We start from the raw sequence: 17,050 nt of genomic DNA on the forward strand, positions 1-17,050 counted from the left end.
AGAAGTATTAGGAAGAATTCTGCAGCTTTACTTTTTTATAAATGAAAGAGTGCTACGCTATACAATGTTGCACTTTGGAAAATTTAACGTCAAATATCTGTCACAATATGGATAACTGTGAACAGTAATATAGGCATACGCACACAAGAATCTAGTATATTTGAATGCATTTGTTAAAGGAGTGTCATCATATAGTTATTCGTCATGCATCATTTGACTACAGATAAGTATAAATAACATTGGTGAAATGCAGTCTGTAAAATTAATGCATATCTTATAAATAATTTATAAATATACATTTATTTTTTTTTCAGTGAGAGTAGAAGAATTTTTCAAGCTGTTGATAAGATTTTGACAAACCCTGTGGCATCATGTTTATTGCAAATCAACATATTGTAGTTAATTTTTGTTTTAATGTGAATGCATTGCTTGAAATAGATGAAGCATGTTCTAGTATTGTTAATGAATATAATAGATTTGTTACGTTGTATTTTTCTATCTGTTAGAATGCTATTTGGTATATATATAATATTTGACAGAAGAAATTTATTATTAAAACTGATATTATTGATTATTTTGTTCTTTTTAGTATTGAGACAAGGATTGTTTGCAATATGTTGGTTTGAAATAGATGTGTTGCCGCAGACATTATCAAAATCTTAACAGCTTGAAAAATTTTTCTAGTTCCATTGAAAAATAAATATATTTATAAATTTATTATAAAAATTTATAAATTATTAAAAAAAATAGATAAATATAGTTATTCGTCATGTATCATATGTAACTATAGATAAGTATAAATAACATTAGTGAAATACAGTCTGTAAAGTTAATGCATGTCTTATGAATAATTTATAAATATACATTTATTTTTCGGTAGAAGTAAAAGAATTTTTCAAGCTGTTGATAAGATTTTGATAAAGCTTATGGCATCATGTTTATTGCAAATCAACATATTGTAGTTAATTCTTGTTTCGATGCGAATGCATTGCTTGAAATAGATGAAGCATGTTTTAGTATTGTTAATGAATATAATAAATCTGTTATATTGTATTTTTCCATCTATCAGAATGCTATTTGGTATATATATTTGACAGAAGAAATTTATATTAAAACTGATATTATTTTGTTCTTTTTAGTATCGATACAAGGATTGGTTTACAATAGACATGTTGTCGGAGACTTTGTCAAAATCTAAACAGTTTGAAATATTTTTCTAGTTCCATTGAAAAATAAATGTATTTATAAATTTATTATAGAAATTTATAAATTATTAAAAAAATAGATAGAAATAGAAATTTATAAGACTTAATCGCACACTGTGTTTCACCAGTTACTTTTACCTATAATTGCATATGATGCATGACAAATAACTATATGATGACAATCCTTTGACAAATGCATTTGAATATGCTGGATTTCTTTTTACATTTTTCGTTTTAATAATACTAATTTTTTTTTAAAAAAGAACGTACAAATAGATATTGTTCAATAGAAATCAAAGAAATAAAAGGGTGGCTTTTTATAATTCAGAAAAAATATAATAGATATATTAATTTTATCTGATTGCTCGTAAACATGTGTATAGTAGCAAAACATGTATATGACACATTAAAAAAAAAGAAATGATATAACTGCTAAAAAATTACCTTTTTTTAAAAAAAGTGAGAAAGACGCCAAGTGCACGCGCATAAGCGTCTTTTGCTATAAAAAAACTCTTATTCAAAATAGTGTTACTTTAATTATTTTAATACAAAACACTGTCACATCCAAACTAAAAAACTGTTTCACAAAATAGTTGTTTTAATTTTCTACAAAAACAATGTAATATATGATAAAAATATTGCGTCAACTAATACAAAATTAATGTTACAAAATTTATTTTGTTTGGATGTGACAGTGTTTTGTATTAAAATAATTAAAGTAACACTATTTTGTATAAGATTTTTTTTATAGCAAAAGACGCTTATGCGCGTGCACTTAGCGTGTTTTTTCACTTTTTTTAAAAAAAGATAATTTTTTAGCAGTTATACAGGGTGTCCCATTTTAAAGGACCCACTCAAATATCTCAGAAACACTGCGTTAAATCGAAAAATGTTTCAAACAAAAGTTGTGTGGCTTCAAGAGGGCCATAAGATAAGGTGATAATGATTTGACCTTGGAAAATCATTTGAAGGTCATGTGAAGGTCAACTTTAAAATTTTAAATGGAAACCCCCATTTTTTATTTAGTATTCTTGTAGCTGACATCGAGAGCTTTCCAAAACATTATAATAAAGTATTTTTTTATTAAGTACTTTTTGAGTTATTTTATATTTTAATTTGACATATTTTGATATAAAAAATTAAATGTCTCGTAAAATATCTAGTTTTTGATAATCTTACCGTAATACTTCTATGTGCAGAATAATGAGACAAATCAATTAGTATAAAAAAAAATTGTTTCTAAGAAAATTATTTACAATGTATTTTTTTAAACAATTATTTGTGTTTTTTGGCACTAATTAATTTGTCTTATTATTCTGTACATAGAAGTATTACGGTAAAATTATCGAAAATTGAATATTTTACGAGACATTTAATTTTTTATATCAAAATATGTCAAATTAAAATATAAAATAACTCAAAAAGTACTTAATAAAAAAATACTTTATTATAATGTTTTGGAAAGCTCTCGATGTCAGCTACAAGAATACTAAATAAAAAATGGGGGTTTCCATTTAAAATTTTAAAGTTGACCTTCACATGACCTTCAAATGATTTTCCAAGGTCAAATCATTGTCACCTTATCTTATGGCCTCCTTGAAGCCACACAACTTTTGTTTGAAACATTTTTCGATTTAACGCAGTGTTTCTGAGATATTTGAGTGGGTCCTTTAAAATGGGACACCCTGTATATATAAATCTCGATCGTGGATGAGATAGGCTAGGTTGACGTAGACAGATGTATGCTCAAAGTCTTTATTCCTGACTTTATACAGATTGAGCTTATGAATCTAACAGACTGACTGATTGTATAATGAAGACGGATGATATTCGGTTATGTGTTAAAATAATTGGCGGGACTGCTACTATTACTGGACTAACTACCCAGTAAGCAAAATGTTAGCAGTCTGCCAGCAGTTTGCGAGCAGATTCAAGCAGAATATTACAGCAGATTGGCATCAACTGCAGACGCATTAAGCTTGTGTTTTGTCGGCAGAACCTGTCGAAATAAGCTGACAGCAAATTGACGGCAGAAATCGAGCAGGATCTGCGCGATGCAGTTAAATGCCAGATTGGCGGCAGAAACCGAGCAGGATCTGCGCAATGCAGTTTGATGTCAGATTAGTGGCAGAAATCGAGCAGAATCTGTCGTCATAATTTAAATGGAATAACGGACATTTAAATGTTTCATTAATTTACATTGCACGTGTTGCTTAAAAGATAATAAATGAGATATACAATGTATGTAATATATCTTTGTTTTATTGAGAAAAAAAATGTTAAATTTTGGTTACAAAATGACCAGTTAGACATCCTAACTTAGGACTCATAAGACTCGAAAATGACATCAATAATTGATATGTCACATTCACGGGACGTCATTTGTTGACGTTTGTATTAATAACATATAAATATATAATATTAATAACATATATTAATGTAATATATATAGGAAAATTTAAATAATTTAATTTATAAAATTAAAGATTTTATTTATATAATATATATAAAAGTATATATATAAAAGTTATATATAAAAGTTAATTTCTATTTTTTATATCTTAAGTAAATAATAACAAAATATTTTTATTTATTCGGACAGAAATCGACCGAATAAGTGAAAATCGGACATTTATCTGTCCGATTTCCCAAAAATCAGTTCAATATCTGAATTCCCCTATACGGGAATCGTATTAGAAATTAAACAGATGGAAATAATTATATATATTATTAGTCCCATTTTGCAGGCTTTATATATACTCATGACAAGAACTTGAATACGAGTATACAAAGTGAAGAGTGCGCCACATAGCGGTAAGCAAATAAAATATACTATTTCAATAAATTATATAAATAGCTAAAAGCTGCATATTTTGCTCGATTTCTGCTGCCAATTTGTTGTCAGATTGCGCGCGCACAGATCTTGCGCGGCTTCTGCCGCCAATCTGGCATCAAACTGCATTGCGCAGATCCTGCTTGGTTTCTGTTGCCAATCTGCTATGATAATTTTGTGCAAATCCTGCTCGGTTTCTGCTACTGATCTGCTGTCAAATTATGTCAACAGGTTCTGTAATATTTCTGTTGACATTCTGCTATCATTATCTGATATAACAGACTTTGTATACAATCTGCAGTCTTTCTGCTGACAAAAATTTGTAGCAGATATTTGGTAAAATCTGTTTGAACAGATTTTGCTGACTGGGTAACTTTACTACACTAACTTTGATGGACTTTCAGAGACTAAGGGATTGACGGGTGAAAATCTGCATCTTATATACTATTGAGAAGAAAGAGCGTTGCGAGCCGTGTGCGGATCATTCTGAGAATTTAGTTTACGTTCTGGAAATTCATTAAGGTGAAGGTTTTCTATAGAAATCTATCATGAAAATATTTCTAAGTATTGCCTATCGATTAGCGGTAAATCCTTATCGATTGTTTATGTTTTTGGCGTCTACATCGCGGATTTATTGAAGCCGCCATAGATCTGCACACTTGCTCGCTGTCTCGGATAGTTTCACAATGTTAAAGCTATAGTATAATACGAAAAATTATAGTATAGTACGGAAAAACTAAGATAATATGAAAAATAAGCTATATTAATACTATTAGTTTTATGGAATCACTTCTTAAATTTGATTCATGTTTGGTAGTTAATTTGGAAATTCAAGTTTTAGTATTTCATGGTTGAAAGGAGTTATTTCAGATGAATTGTTATGCATGTACTATATAATCCATGATTCCATAAATATAAGTTCTTTAAATCTGTATCCCAGCTAGCATACCTTCGTTATTTTGACACCATATTCTGGTCACTTTTTGACTAAAAATCACGTGTTAAATGACGTATTTATGACCGAAAAGTGACGGACTAATGTCACAGATAATTGACGTCATTACATATACGTTATAAAGATGTTATTTTATATCTTTTTAATTCGCACTAAATGTGGTTTTTGAACGTTAAATATTAATTAATAAAAAATAATTTAATTATATTAGTGATGTTATTTATTGCACAAAGTAAAAAATATTGTATTGTAGCAATATTAATACATATATTTTACAGTCAATATCTAATTACTATAAATAATTAAATAGTAAGTAATAGATTGTTATAGCCCAAAACGGCTATAACCAAATTAATATAATTATTAATTATTAAATATTATTTAACATACGTCTTTCGACTATAACTCGAAGCCGAGGAAGACGTATAGAGTTACGAGCGCAATCGCTGAAAAAGCGAGCCACGCGCGGAGACCACGCGATTGCGAGACTCGAAGGACGACGTGCCGGAAATGCAAGCAAAGAATTTACGTAGCTTACATCTGGGTTTTTTCCAGCCGAAAACGAGCAATACGACCATTTATAGTCCTGTCGCTAAACAATCTCTTCCAAAAACTAATCGAAAAGAAGGTAATAAAACTACCCACCTCGAACGAGCGCGAGGCAGTCGTAATTATAAAATCACACGAAGCAGATAAAATTATAAAATTATACTGTACTATCGAATTTAATAAAAAATAAGACGGACAATTGTAATCGTTTTAAGAATAACGAACGTCCCAGCTGATCTCGCGACGGCAGCCGCGATATCAGGCACACGAAGCAACTCTATACCGCGATAAGACGAGTTGAAATGCGAGAAAGAAAAGAAGATTTAAAGCTAATGTATCTGAATAAACAACTTTTATTCTAATAATACGATTATATATTTAATGAAAACGGCGAGAAGACCCTGTGCGACCCTGAACTCCTAAGTTCCATTTGGCCAACGATCTCAACAAAATCTCTGTACCTCCACGGAGGCACAACAAGATAAGTAAAACTAAATAGGAACTATTTATTAATATCATAAGGATACATTATTAATAATATCTTAATATCTTAATAATTAATATTTTATTAATTAATAAGTTCTTACTTATTAGTTAATAAAAAAATAAAAATTTTAAAAATAATAAATTCAAAATAATTAGAGAAAACAATTAAGAATTATTGATTCAAACTATGTATAATAGGAAATGATACAAAACAGTCGCAGTTAATAGGAAAAACAATACATTTTCTACATATATTTGATATTAGCCATGTTCTCAGGTTTGATAGATTTAACGTTTATATGAAACTCTGATGAATTATATGAATAATCATAGAAGCATGAATATTTGTTAAATTATTTTCCTATTATAAAAATAGCATTTTCAAATGTTGTAACTTCAAATAGCATTGTAAATGTTTCGTACTTCGACAATAATAATATTTCCGTCATCTATGAGACAATAACAGTCTGCATTGCTATACTGCTTTATTGTTAGAATAAAATTAAATGAAGTTTTTTATATTGTTTTGTCCATTTAGTAATATTAAAAATTAAAGGGCCAGAATCATGCTGTATTTTACAATCGCAACGAAAATTTAAGTTTATTTGATTTTTACATTTTTATTTAATAAAATATTAATTTCCGTATTAATTCTGTGATATATTTGTAGTAGCACGTTGGTTGGAGATTTAATCGATTGTTTTACATGTCGTAAAAAGTTTTCGAATGGGAACGCTGAAAACTCATCTAAAGTATCATAAACTTCAACATCATCACAAATATGACTTAATAAATGAACATTATAAACTATAAATTCCAAACCATACAAACAATTTTTGCAGTAATTAATAAAAATATTTAAAATCTTTCTTACAGTCAAAAGGCTAATATTTTTAATATGTTTATTCGATAACAATACAGAAACCGCAAAGTGTAAAAGAAGAAAATTTTTATAAATAGCTCCATTTAATATATTTTTCAAAATTATGGAACTTGAATAAAGTAAAAAAAATTTAAATTCTGTTGCTTTCCAGTTTTGAAGTTCTTCAAGTGAAAGAAAAACGATTGAACTCTACTGGAATACATTTTTTTAAGCTAAGAAGACGCTCTGAAATGATATTTCTTTTTTCGTGTGATAAACGTACTTGTAATGGACCGTCAAGCCAAGTAAACAATAATTTTCTAACGATACCTAAACAAATATTGTGCATATAATCCGTTGGAAAACATTTTATCATATCTGTTGGTATGCGTAATAAAGGTATTTGACTTAAATGATGTTCATTATCGGTATGCCCTCTAAATGATTCATTTGTACGTTTTACTGCTTTTAAATTTAGAAAAACAACTTTATTCTTATAATACTTACCTGCTTCTACACATCTGTCACAAGATGAATAACCTGTATGTTGTTTGGTACATTTTGAAAAAGCTCTAGCAGGCGCATCGCATATAAAACTATGAATTTCAATAAAAAAGTGATCTTTTCCAAAACAAAATCCATGTACTAGCATTTGATTAAGTTCAAGAATAAAATTATTTAAAAAACGATCAAATGATTTTGATTTAGTAGATCCATAAAAAACAGAAATAGCAAACGGTGGCACATCTGGAAAATTTTTTATAACACCTAAAATTGACCACATTTGTAACTTTGAGCTTTTGAATAGAGGAATTCCGTCGATATTAAAATCAATCTTCAATTTTTCACTATCTTTTAAAACATATTTGATCTTATATGTATTTAATGTATTAGAGCGTATTCCAAACCAAAATAATAAAAATTACCCGTATCTAATTTTATTACATTTAGACCAGAAGTTGGAGTTTCCAATAACGTACGACTGCCAACCGGTAAATAAGGATGATATGGAACAAATATATGAAATAGATCAGTTAAAGATGATCGTGATATATTATGCTTCATGGCCCGTTCTCTTAATTTTTGGAAAACGTTATTTTCATTTTCGTTTTCTATTTCTGATGACAAATTTAAATCTTCGTCACTTATATGTAAAAAATTATATTCGTTATTTAAACAAGTATTTCCCAAATCTAAATTATCAAAATAAGTCTCATTTGTATTCTCAGCAAGTTGATTATTTTGACTATTAAATATTTCCACTAAATTATTATATAAATTAAAAAATTCTTCTTGAGAAATAAAACGAATATTTGAATCGTTACGAATAGTATTGAAAAATGTATTATGTAGAACTTCTATAACTCTTCTATATTGTTGTCGTCGCAAAACAAAATCTTTTTGCTTTCTTTTGATTTTAGACATTTTTATAATAATAAAGGAACACAAAAAAAAAATAACTTAATGAAAAACTTTTAATTTAATCCTAATAATACTAGTAATATAAAAAGTCTTGTTTAAAGACCTTTTTTTTATTTTCTTCTGTCTTCTCAACCGTTACTGAGCGTGTTTAAGCCAAGTTTTAATTGCGTTTTCTACATCATTATCGGTAGCGGAAGATGATTGTATCTGTATTGCACCTATAATAAAAAAAAGATTATATTGTATATATTCACCTATTTTATCATATCATATTTTACTATACTATGATATTATCTATACATATTATCTAATTGTATATAAACTAATATACTCACGAATTATCACTTTTTAATGTAAGAATTCCAAAAGGTTTTTTTTATGTCTTTGAGCAGCAAAATTATAATCTGTAGTTAATTCGTTAATAAGAAGTTTTCGCAGGATTTTGTTTGTTCGTGAACTAATAGTAGTACCTCTTAAAGTCGACAAATATAATGATTGCAAAAGAAACAAATTATAAAAAATATAGATTGCTAAATTATAAAATTACTGGTTTATTCATACGATATTTAGAAAATATACTTTTTTACTACAAAATTTTGATTTGTTGAAGAATGTAAATTTTCAAACGTTTCTATATCTTCATGTGTTTTAAGTGGAAATTTAATAGGAAAATCGGATGGCAATGAAATTATGCTATTAGAAGTCATTGCATTTACAACAAGTCCGCGAATTTCTTTTAATTCTTCTCTTGTTTTTGTTACTTCCCCAAAAGTTTGTACTATAAATATTTGTATATATAAATAATAAGAAAGAATATTATTAAAATCATTTCTAATTAAAATAAAATATACATACATAAAATATCTAAAATTTGTCCTCCGCAGAATGAATATGTAGATTCATCTAAAAAGAAAATTGTTATACATGTAATATATATTTTTCTTGTTTATTATATAAACTAGAAATATATATATATATATATTACATGTATAACAATTTTATTTTTAGATGAATCTACATGTTTATTCTGCGGAGGACAAATTTTAAATATTTTATGTATGTATAATTTTTAGTTTATTATATAAACTTAATACTTAAATTATACTTAATAATAATTGCTTAATAATAATTGATTTAATCAAAAATAATTTAAATAATAAATAATAATAATTTATTTCAGCTTCACGCCAAGAAAGGGACTTGGTTTAGAATTTTTCCTACTCACATTCATCCATCCATACTTCCCTAACCTTCCATGCTAAACCTATATATTGTCTTATACTAATATAAATACTATTTACTAATTAACATATTAACATAAATCCAACATAAACATAAAGAATATACCTTCTTAATGATAATAATCAGCATCATAAAACACAATAACAATAACATTATCAATTTTTTCTTGTAACTAGTTTCTGTTCCTTTATCCTATCTTACACAATAACTAAAACCTTGAGAGTATTATATTCCTTCACCTTTCAATTCTTACAATTAACTATATAAATTTATAACCTTTTAATTCAAAATTATTATCTCTTCCATTTCATTTTCCTCCTTTAATTTTCCTACCTCTTTACTTCTCTAACTTTTTTCTCTTTTTTTTTTCCATAACTTTCTCAAAATCATACCTTTTTCAACGTCTATTTCGTCATTAAATAATTTCCTTTTATTTCCCATTTGATCGAACCATCCTTTTAACTCCTCACACTTCCCTACAAAATTTTCTATACTATTTTTACCTATCCCACAGAATTTGCGTACTTTATCCTGTGTTTTTGCCCAATATTTATTTAGATCCTCCATGTTTCCACATCTTAATCTTAATAGTGCTCTAATTCCATCCCCCATCCTTAATTTGTCCATATTCTTAATCCTCAAATAACTAGGTTTACTATCTCTTGTCTCTATCTCTTTATATCTAACATTGTACCTCGCATTTCCTATTTTACTATCTATAATCTGCCTTTGTATGTCCAAAATCTTTTTTTTACTAACTCTTCTAAATTATTACTTTCACTTTTTAACCTTCTTACTGCTTCTAAACCCCATCCCATGTTATTATAGAAATTTTCTCTTCCTGTACTAGACATATCTTTTTCCCTCTCCTCCATTCTATCCTTTCCCTTCCAACAAATACTCGAAAAATTTCCCTCTTCTTTTCTTCTACATTTCTCTTCATATCTTATCGCTCTTATTCCCCATTCTATTTTAGACTCTTCAAACTTAATTCTTTTATTATTACATACCTTGGTGTACAGAAGTCCAATCTAAAAATCCATCTAACATAATCCAACATAATTTTCTCTAGTTCCTTTTTTTCACTCCAACCCTAAATTTCCACTCCATATTCCATTACACTTTTTACTAAATATCTAAATAATGTCCATCTCCTTTTAAAATTATTTTTACAAATTCTTTCACCTAATCCCCAAATTTTGTTCGCTGCCATTTTTCCTTTCATTCTCAAATTCTTTATGTGATCTACATAGTTTCCTTTCCTATTAAACGTGATTCCTAAATATTTAAAATTCTCCACTTCCTCTATTATCTTATTACCTCATTTCCAACTTTCCTTTCTTTTACTACTCCTACCTTTGCTATTAAATACTACAATTTTCGTTTTCTCTACATTTAGTTCCAATTTCCTTTCCTTGATAAATCTTTTTAATGTTTCCATCATACTTTTTAGAGCCGCCTTGTTTTTCGCTACTACCATATCGTCGGCATATGTTAACGTCCAAATTCTACTCTTACCTAAAGCAATTCCTCCTATATTACGCTTTTCTAATTCCTTATCAATATCTGCTATATATAAACTAAACAGGGCTGGACTCAGCATACATCCCTGTCTCACACCTTTCTTTGTTATATTTAAAACTTTGAGAGAGTCCATCCTTTGTTCTGACTACTACCTCCATTTCTTCATATATTTTCTTTATTCTTCTTATCAGACTGCTGTCCACCCCTTTTTCTTTCATAATTAACTTTCTTTCATAGTATCTCTCTGTCTACATTGTCAAAAGCTGCCTTTAGATCTACGAACATTGCATGAATCTTATCCTTTTCTTTTCCTTTTCTTTTCTCTCTCTGTACCAAATGATTTAAAATGAAGATATTATTCATTGTGGATATTATGTATTGTGGACTTTTCTTTCCTAAATCTCGCTTGATTTTCTGGTAACATTCTTTTCTTTTCCATTACATCCTCCAGTCTATTTCTTAAAATTTCTGCATATATTTTATATGCTGAGCATAGCAGTGAAATTCCTCTGTAATTTTCCGTTCTCTCCTTATCACTACGCTTATACAATGGTACTACCATACTTTTCCTCCATTCTTTCAGTATCTCTCCATCCAACCATATTTGATTAATTAAATTCACCAACCTTCTTCTTACCTCCGTGCCACCATATCTCCATGCCTCTAGTGGGATTCCATCTATGCCAGCTGCTTTTCCTATTTTCATTTTCTTAACAGCCTCCACTATTTCTTCTTCCTCCAACAACTTTTCTTCTTCGGATCTCCTTTCACTTTCTCCTATATCTCCAATATCTCCAATTTCATCATTTATATTATTTCTATTATCCACTTCCTCCTTTTTCTCTAAACCTCCTAATAATTTCATGAAATAATCTTTCCAATCTTCCTTCCGTATACTATTCTCCTTCCATTTTCTCTTCTTTCTTTTCCTATTTATATATCTCCATATATCTTTTTTATTCCTTAGGTTTCTTAATTCCCTCTCTTCTTCTTCTCTTTTCTCTCTTCTTCTCTTTTCTAACATTTCCTTTAAATTTTTTTTCCTCCATAAACTCTTCCTTGCTACTTTTACCTAATTTCCATCTTCTGTATTTCTACTTTATCTCCCTTTATTTCTTAGTGCAGCTCCTATCCCACCAATCTTTATATCCTATTTTCCTCTTCTTTTGTTTCTTGACCTCCTTATATATCATCGCCTTCAGTATTATATCTTTTATTTTCTCTTCTATTTCTTTTATTTTCATTTCCTTTCCACTGACCTTGTTTCTTCTTCTGCCATTTCCTTGAAATCTTCTTCCGTTTTCTTCCTGTACATTTCTCTTGCCTCCTCCTTCCAGCTTACTATTCTTCTCGTTCCCTCTTGTTCCTCATCCTTCTCCTCTTCTTTCTTCTCCCTATCGTTGTTATCCTCTTCTGTCTCCAATTCCATTGTCAAAGGCATATGGTCTGAGTCTACCCTTTCGTCTACATTAAATACAATTACCTTATCATATACTATTTCGTTTACAAAATTATACCGTCAATTACCGTGCTACCTCTTACACTTACATATGTATACTCTCCTTTGCAATCTCCTTCTGTTCTTCCATTTAATATATACCATCCTTCCTCGTAACTCATATCTATTAGCTTTCTCCCACCATTCCCTATTACTTTGTCCTTACTTTTCCTCTCCTTTTCATTTCCTATGTCTCTAACTTTACCTAGCTTCCCTATTCTTATATTAAAATCTCCTCCTATGATTATGCCTTCTTTTTCATAACCTTCTGTAATTTTTATCAAAAATTCCTTTATATCATTCTTTGCCCGTGAATTATATACTGTAAAAATGTTTAAACTTAAGCCTTCCTCAATTATTTTCGTGTATGATATTCCTTCTGCTACTTCTGTTGTATTATATATATTTTCCTCTTTTCCCCATCCTTTTTTAATACCTATCAACAACCCACCTTTAGCCCTTCCTTTTTTCTTATCCCTTTTTGCACGCAAACTCTTCCATATATGTGATTCTGGTAACTTTTCTTTAATTCCATCCCATCCTTTCTTATCTAACCATGTTTCGCTTAAATCTATATAATCATATCCTATTATATAATCCCAAAATTCCTTAACCTGTTTAAATATCTTTGCCAGATTCCAGAAAATAAACTTTCTGCCGTACCCTATTTCTATACCTTTCTTTATTTTCTCCGACTTCTCTTGGCCGAAATTTTTCTCGTTTTGCTCCTTACTAACTTCTTCTTCTATTGCCCTATCTCTTTCCTTTCTTAAATCCTCTTCTTCTTCCTTTTCTATTTCTTTCCAATATTTCCATACCCCATTTATTCTTACTTTCCCAAAACCAATTTTTATCTCCTTTCCTTTACTTCTTTGCACTTTTGCCCAAACATTTATCCTCTCTTGTATTTTTCTTTCCTCCCATATCAAATCATTTTCTATAAACACATATCCGCCTTTTAATTTATTTTTCTTTTTCATTACCTCTCTTTTAATTTCCTCACTATCTAATTTTGCTATTAATATCTTTCCACTAATTCTAGTTTGTGCAACTTTGCCTTCTAAGTCCAAACCTAATTTTTCTTTAAAAAATTTCTTAACCCACTCTTTTTCATCTTTTATATTGTGTTCACCAATCCTTGAACTCGACCGATAATGGATAACGTCTCAGGTAATCGTCCAAGCATGCTGTATACGATTTGTTTAAACCGATTTCTCGGCCTTGTATCATTTGCACTATCGAATTCACTGGGATGTTACTTGATAGCGCCGAGATACAGACATCTAAGCGTTTGTATTTTTTGCGTAACGAATACCTTAAACTTTGTAGTCGCGCAATTCGGCCAGGCAGCGATCGAATCATAAGCCCCTTTGACAGTCTGAATCGATATTGTGCTTCTAATTCATCGAGACATTTAAGGAATTCTTCTTCCCATAAGTCGCATAAACTCGCCGAGTTTACTCCTATGAAATCCTCCCATAGATATTGTTCTAATCGCGCAATGTATTTGGGTTCCTCTATATTTCCTATTCAAGTTTTTTCACAACACAAGTTTTGTCCAACTTATATAATGCAAATTGGACACATATTGCAAGGCATTATCTGATACAGCGATTTTCTACACTCTCCGCAAAACGATCCCAGAATTAGGTCATAAATTAGGTCACTTTCATGTTGTCGCACAACACGAATATTCGAAAAACTGAAATACGCATAAAACAGCACGTGCAAATTTTTTCATTGTCTTCACTTTTATAATAAAAGTATATACAACACATTTTCATAGCACCTAAACTATTTATTTCAACTCGGCTTAAAGTTGATTTATGTCAGTACCAGGTATATAAATATGAAACCGGAATTTTTGTATAGAAAATACACGTTTATTGTATGAAAATGATAAAAAATATTTTATTCGAAGTATTGCTCATTGCTAGCTATACACCTTTCCCATCTCTCTGACAATTTGTGGATGCCACGCCAAAAAAACTGTTGCTCCTTTGAAGCAAATCAGTTATCGAGCCATTTTCGTACATTTTCGTAAGAAATGAAGTGCTGCTCAGCAAATGCGTGCCCCATCGATGCAAATAAATAGTAATCGGATGGAGCCAAGTCTGGTGAGTAAGTCGCATGCGAAAGTATTTCCCAACTAAACGCCTCAATCGTTTCCTTGACCGGTTTTGCTGTGTGTGATGGTGCATTATCATGAAGCAAAATCACTTTGTGTTGCCTTTTTTGATATTCTGGTCGTTTTTCATGCAAAGCTTGATTCAAATCGATCATTTGTTGTCGGTAGCGTTCAGTATTAACGGTTTCGCCAGGTTTTACCAACTCATAATAGATCACATTCTTCTGATCCCACCAAACACAGAGCATTGTCTTCCGTCCATAGCGATTTGGCCTTACAGTCGAAGTCGATGGTTCGCCTGGAGTTACCCATGATCTTTTACGCTTAGGATTCTCGAAATATATCCACTTTTCATCGCCAGTCACAATTCGATGGAGAAATGACTTTCTTTTGTACCTGGCGAGCAGCATTTCGCAAGTGGTTTTTCGGTTTTCCTGCTGTCTTTCGTTCAGTTCATGTGGAACCCAGTTTCCCATCTTCTGGATCTTTCCCATGGCTTTCAAACGTATGGAGACGGCTTCTTGTGTCACGTTTAATTGATTCGCGAGTTGTTGCGTTTGAGCGTCATCCTCATCCAACAATGTTTGCAATTCGCTGTCTTCAAACTTTTTCGGTGGTCTTCCACGTTCTTCGTTTCTCACGTCAAAATCGCCACTTTTGAATTTTTTAAACCACTCAAAGCACTGTGATTTACCAAGAGCATGCTCACCGTATGCTTCGACAAGCATTCGATGCGATTCTGCAGTAGTTTTCTTCAAATGGTAACAGAAAATCAATACTGTCCGCAAATCGTAGTTTCCAGGCACAAAATTCGACATGTTCAACGCTATTAAAAACTATGCTGTTGTATGAAACTTGTATTGTTGTGAGTTGAAAATCTTTATCAGATGTCAAAACAAGAAAATGGCGCCAATGACGCGGTTTCACGGTAACTACATTGACAGCTAGGGCCATCTATGGGCAAATTCCGGTTTCATATTAGGTGTACAACTTTGCTTCCGCCGTTTTTTCCCCGAAATTCGAGGCTTTATTGTAAAAAACAGGTTATACATTTATGAATCAAAGTATTGTCCACTCCCAATGATCGTGCCAATTCTTTTTGACTTTGACTCGAGTCTTCATTAAGTAATGCCTCCAATTCTGCATCTTCGAAAACCTTCTCTCTTCCACCGCTATGCCGGTCTTCGACGTGAAAATCACCGTTCTTGAAGCGTTGAAACCACTCACGACACGTTCTTTCATTAATAGCAGCTTTACCATAAGTATTTGAGAGCATTCGATGAGCCTCAGCCGCAGATTTCTTCATATTGAAGCAGAAAATTAAAACCTCCCGCAAATGATGAGAATTTGGCTCGTAAACTGACATCTTCAATCGAGAATAACTTTATAATGCAGACACAAATCGACTAATGTTTCTATGGGGTTATGTTGACAGATGCCCAAGTTTATTGCATGACGTCTATGATCTATTTAGTTTGACCACTACTTACCGCTAAAGCCATCTATAGAAAAACGGCGGAAGCAAAGTTGTACACCTAATATTTATATACCTGGTAATATCACTACTGCAATCACTATTGTAATCAGAATCCTCCGAAAGTACGCGGTCTTCGAATCGTTTGATGAATCATTCAACAAATTCTCAATTTCCATCAAGTTGTCATCTTTGAGAATGACATCCTCATCATCAATACTGTTAAAGATTTTTGCTGAGAGAAAGGGATCGGAGAGCTGGAATTAACGACACGTATTTTTGGCAAACTTTCTTTATTGCACAAAAAGCACTTTGAGAATTAACGCGACTATCACTCTCTTGAGTCGACGGTTAAGTAAGAAGAGCACGCAGGCTTCCCGGCGCTTTTGCTAAAAAAAAAACCCGAGTTCCCCCGAAGACACCCGAACGATCAAGTGCTCGACCGCTAGCTTGTCGCTTATGCTACCCGGACGGTGACGCACCCCTTCCATCGCTGCTCTTATCCTTACTATAGACGCGATAAACTATCTGCCTCAATACTACCGCCGTTTGAGCGTTGTTCGTATACTGAAGTTACGTTAATTAAATTGCATAGCTTTCTGAATCTCTCTTTTGGCAGTGCTTTTGTTAGGATGTCGGCACGCTGTAACTCCGATGGGACATACGTTACCACTATCTCGTGGCTTTCGAACTTTTCGCGTATGTAGTGGTAGCGTATGTCTATGTGTTTAGTACGCTTATGAAAAACTGGGTTTTTCACTAAGCGTATCGCACTTTGATTGTCTACATACAGTTTTAATTCGCGATCGCGAGAATACCCGAGATCGCCGACTAGTTTTCTTAACCAAATAGCTTCTTTAGTGGCTGTCGCA

The sequence above is a fragment of the Polyergus mexicanus genome, unplaced genomic scaffold (assembly GCF_030449975.1).
Source record: "Polyergus mexicanus isolate NDT 795.1 unplaced genomic scaffold, iyPolMexi1.0 SCAF_11, whole genome shotgun sequence".
Classification (NCBI taxonomy): Eukaryota; Metazoa; Arthropoda; class Insecta; order Hymenoptera; family Formicidae; genus Polyergus; species Polyergus mexicanus.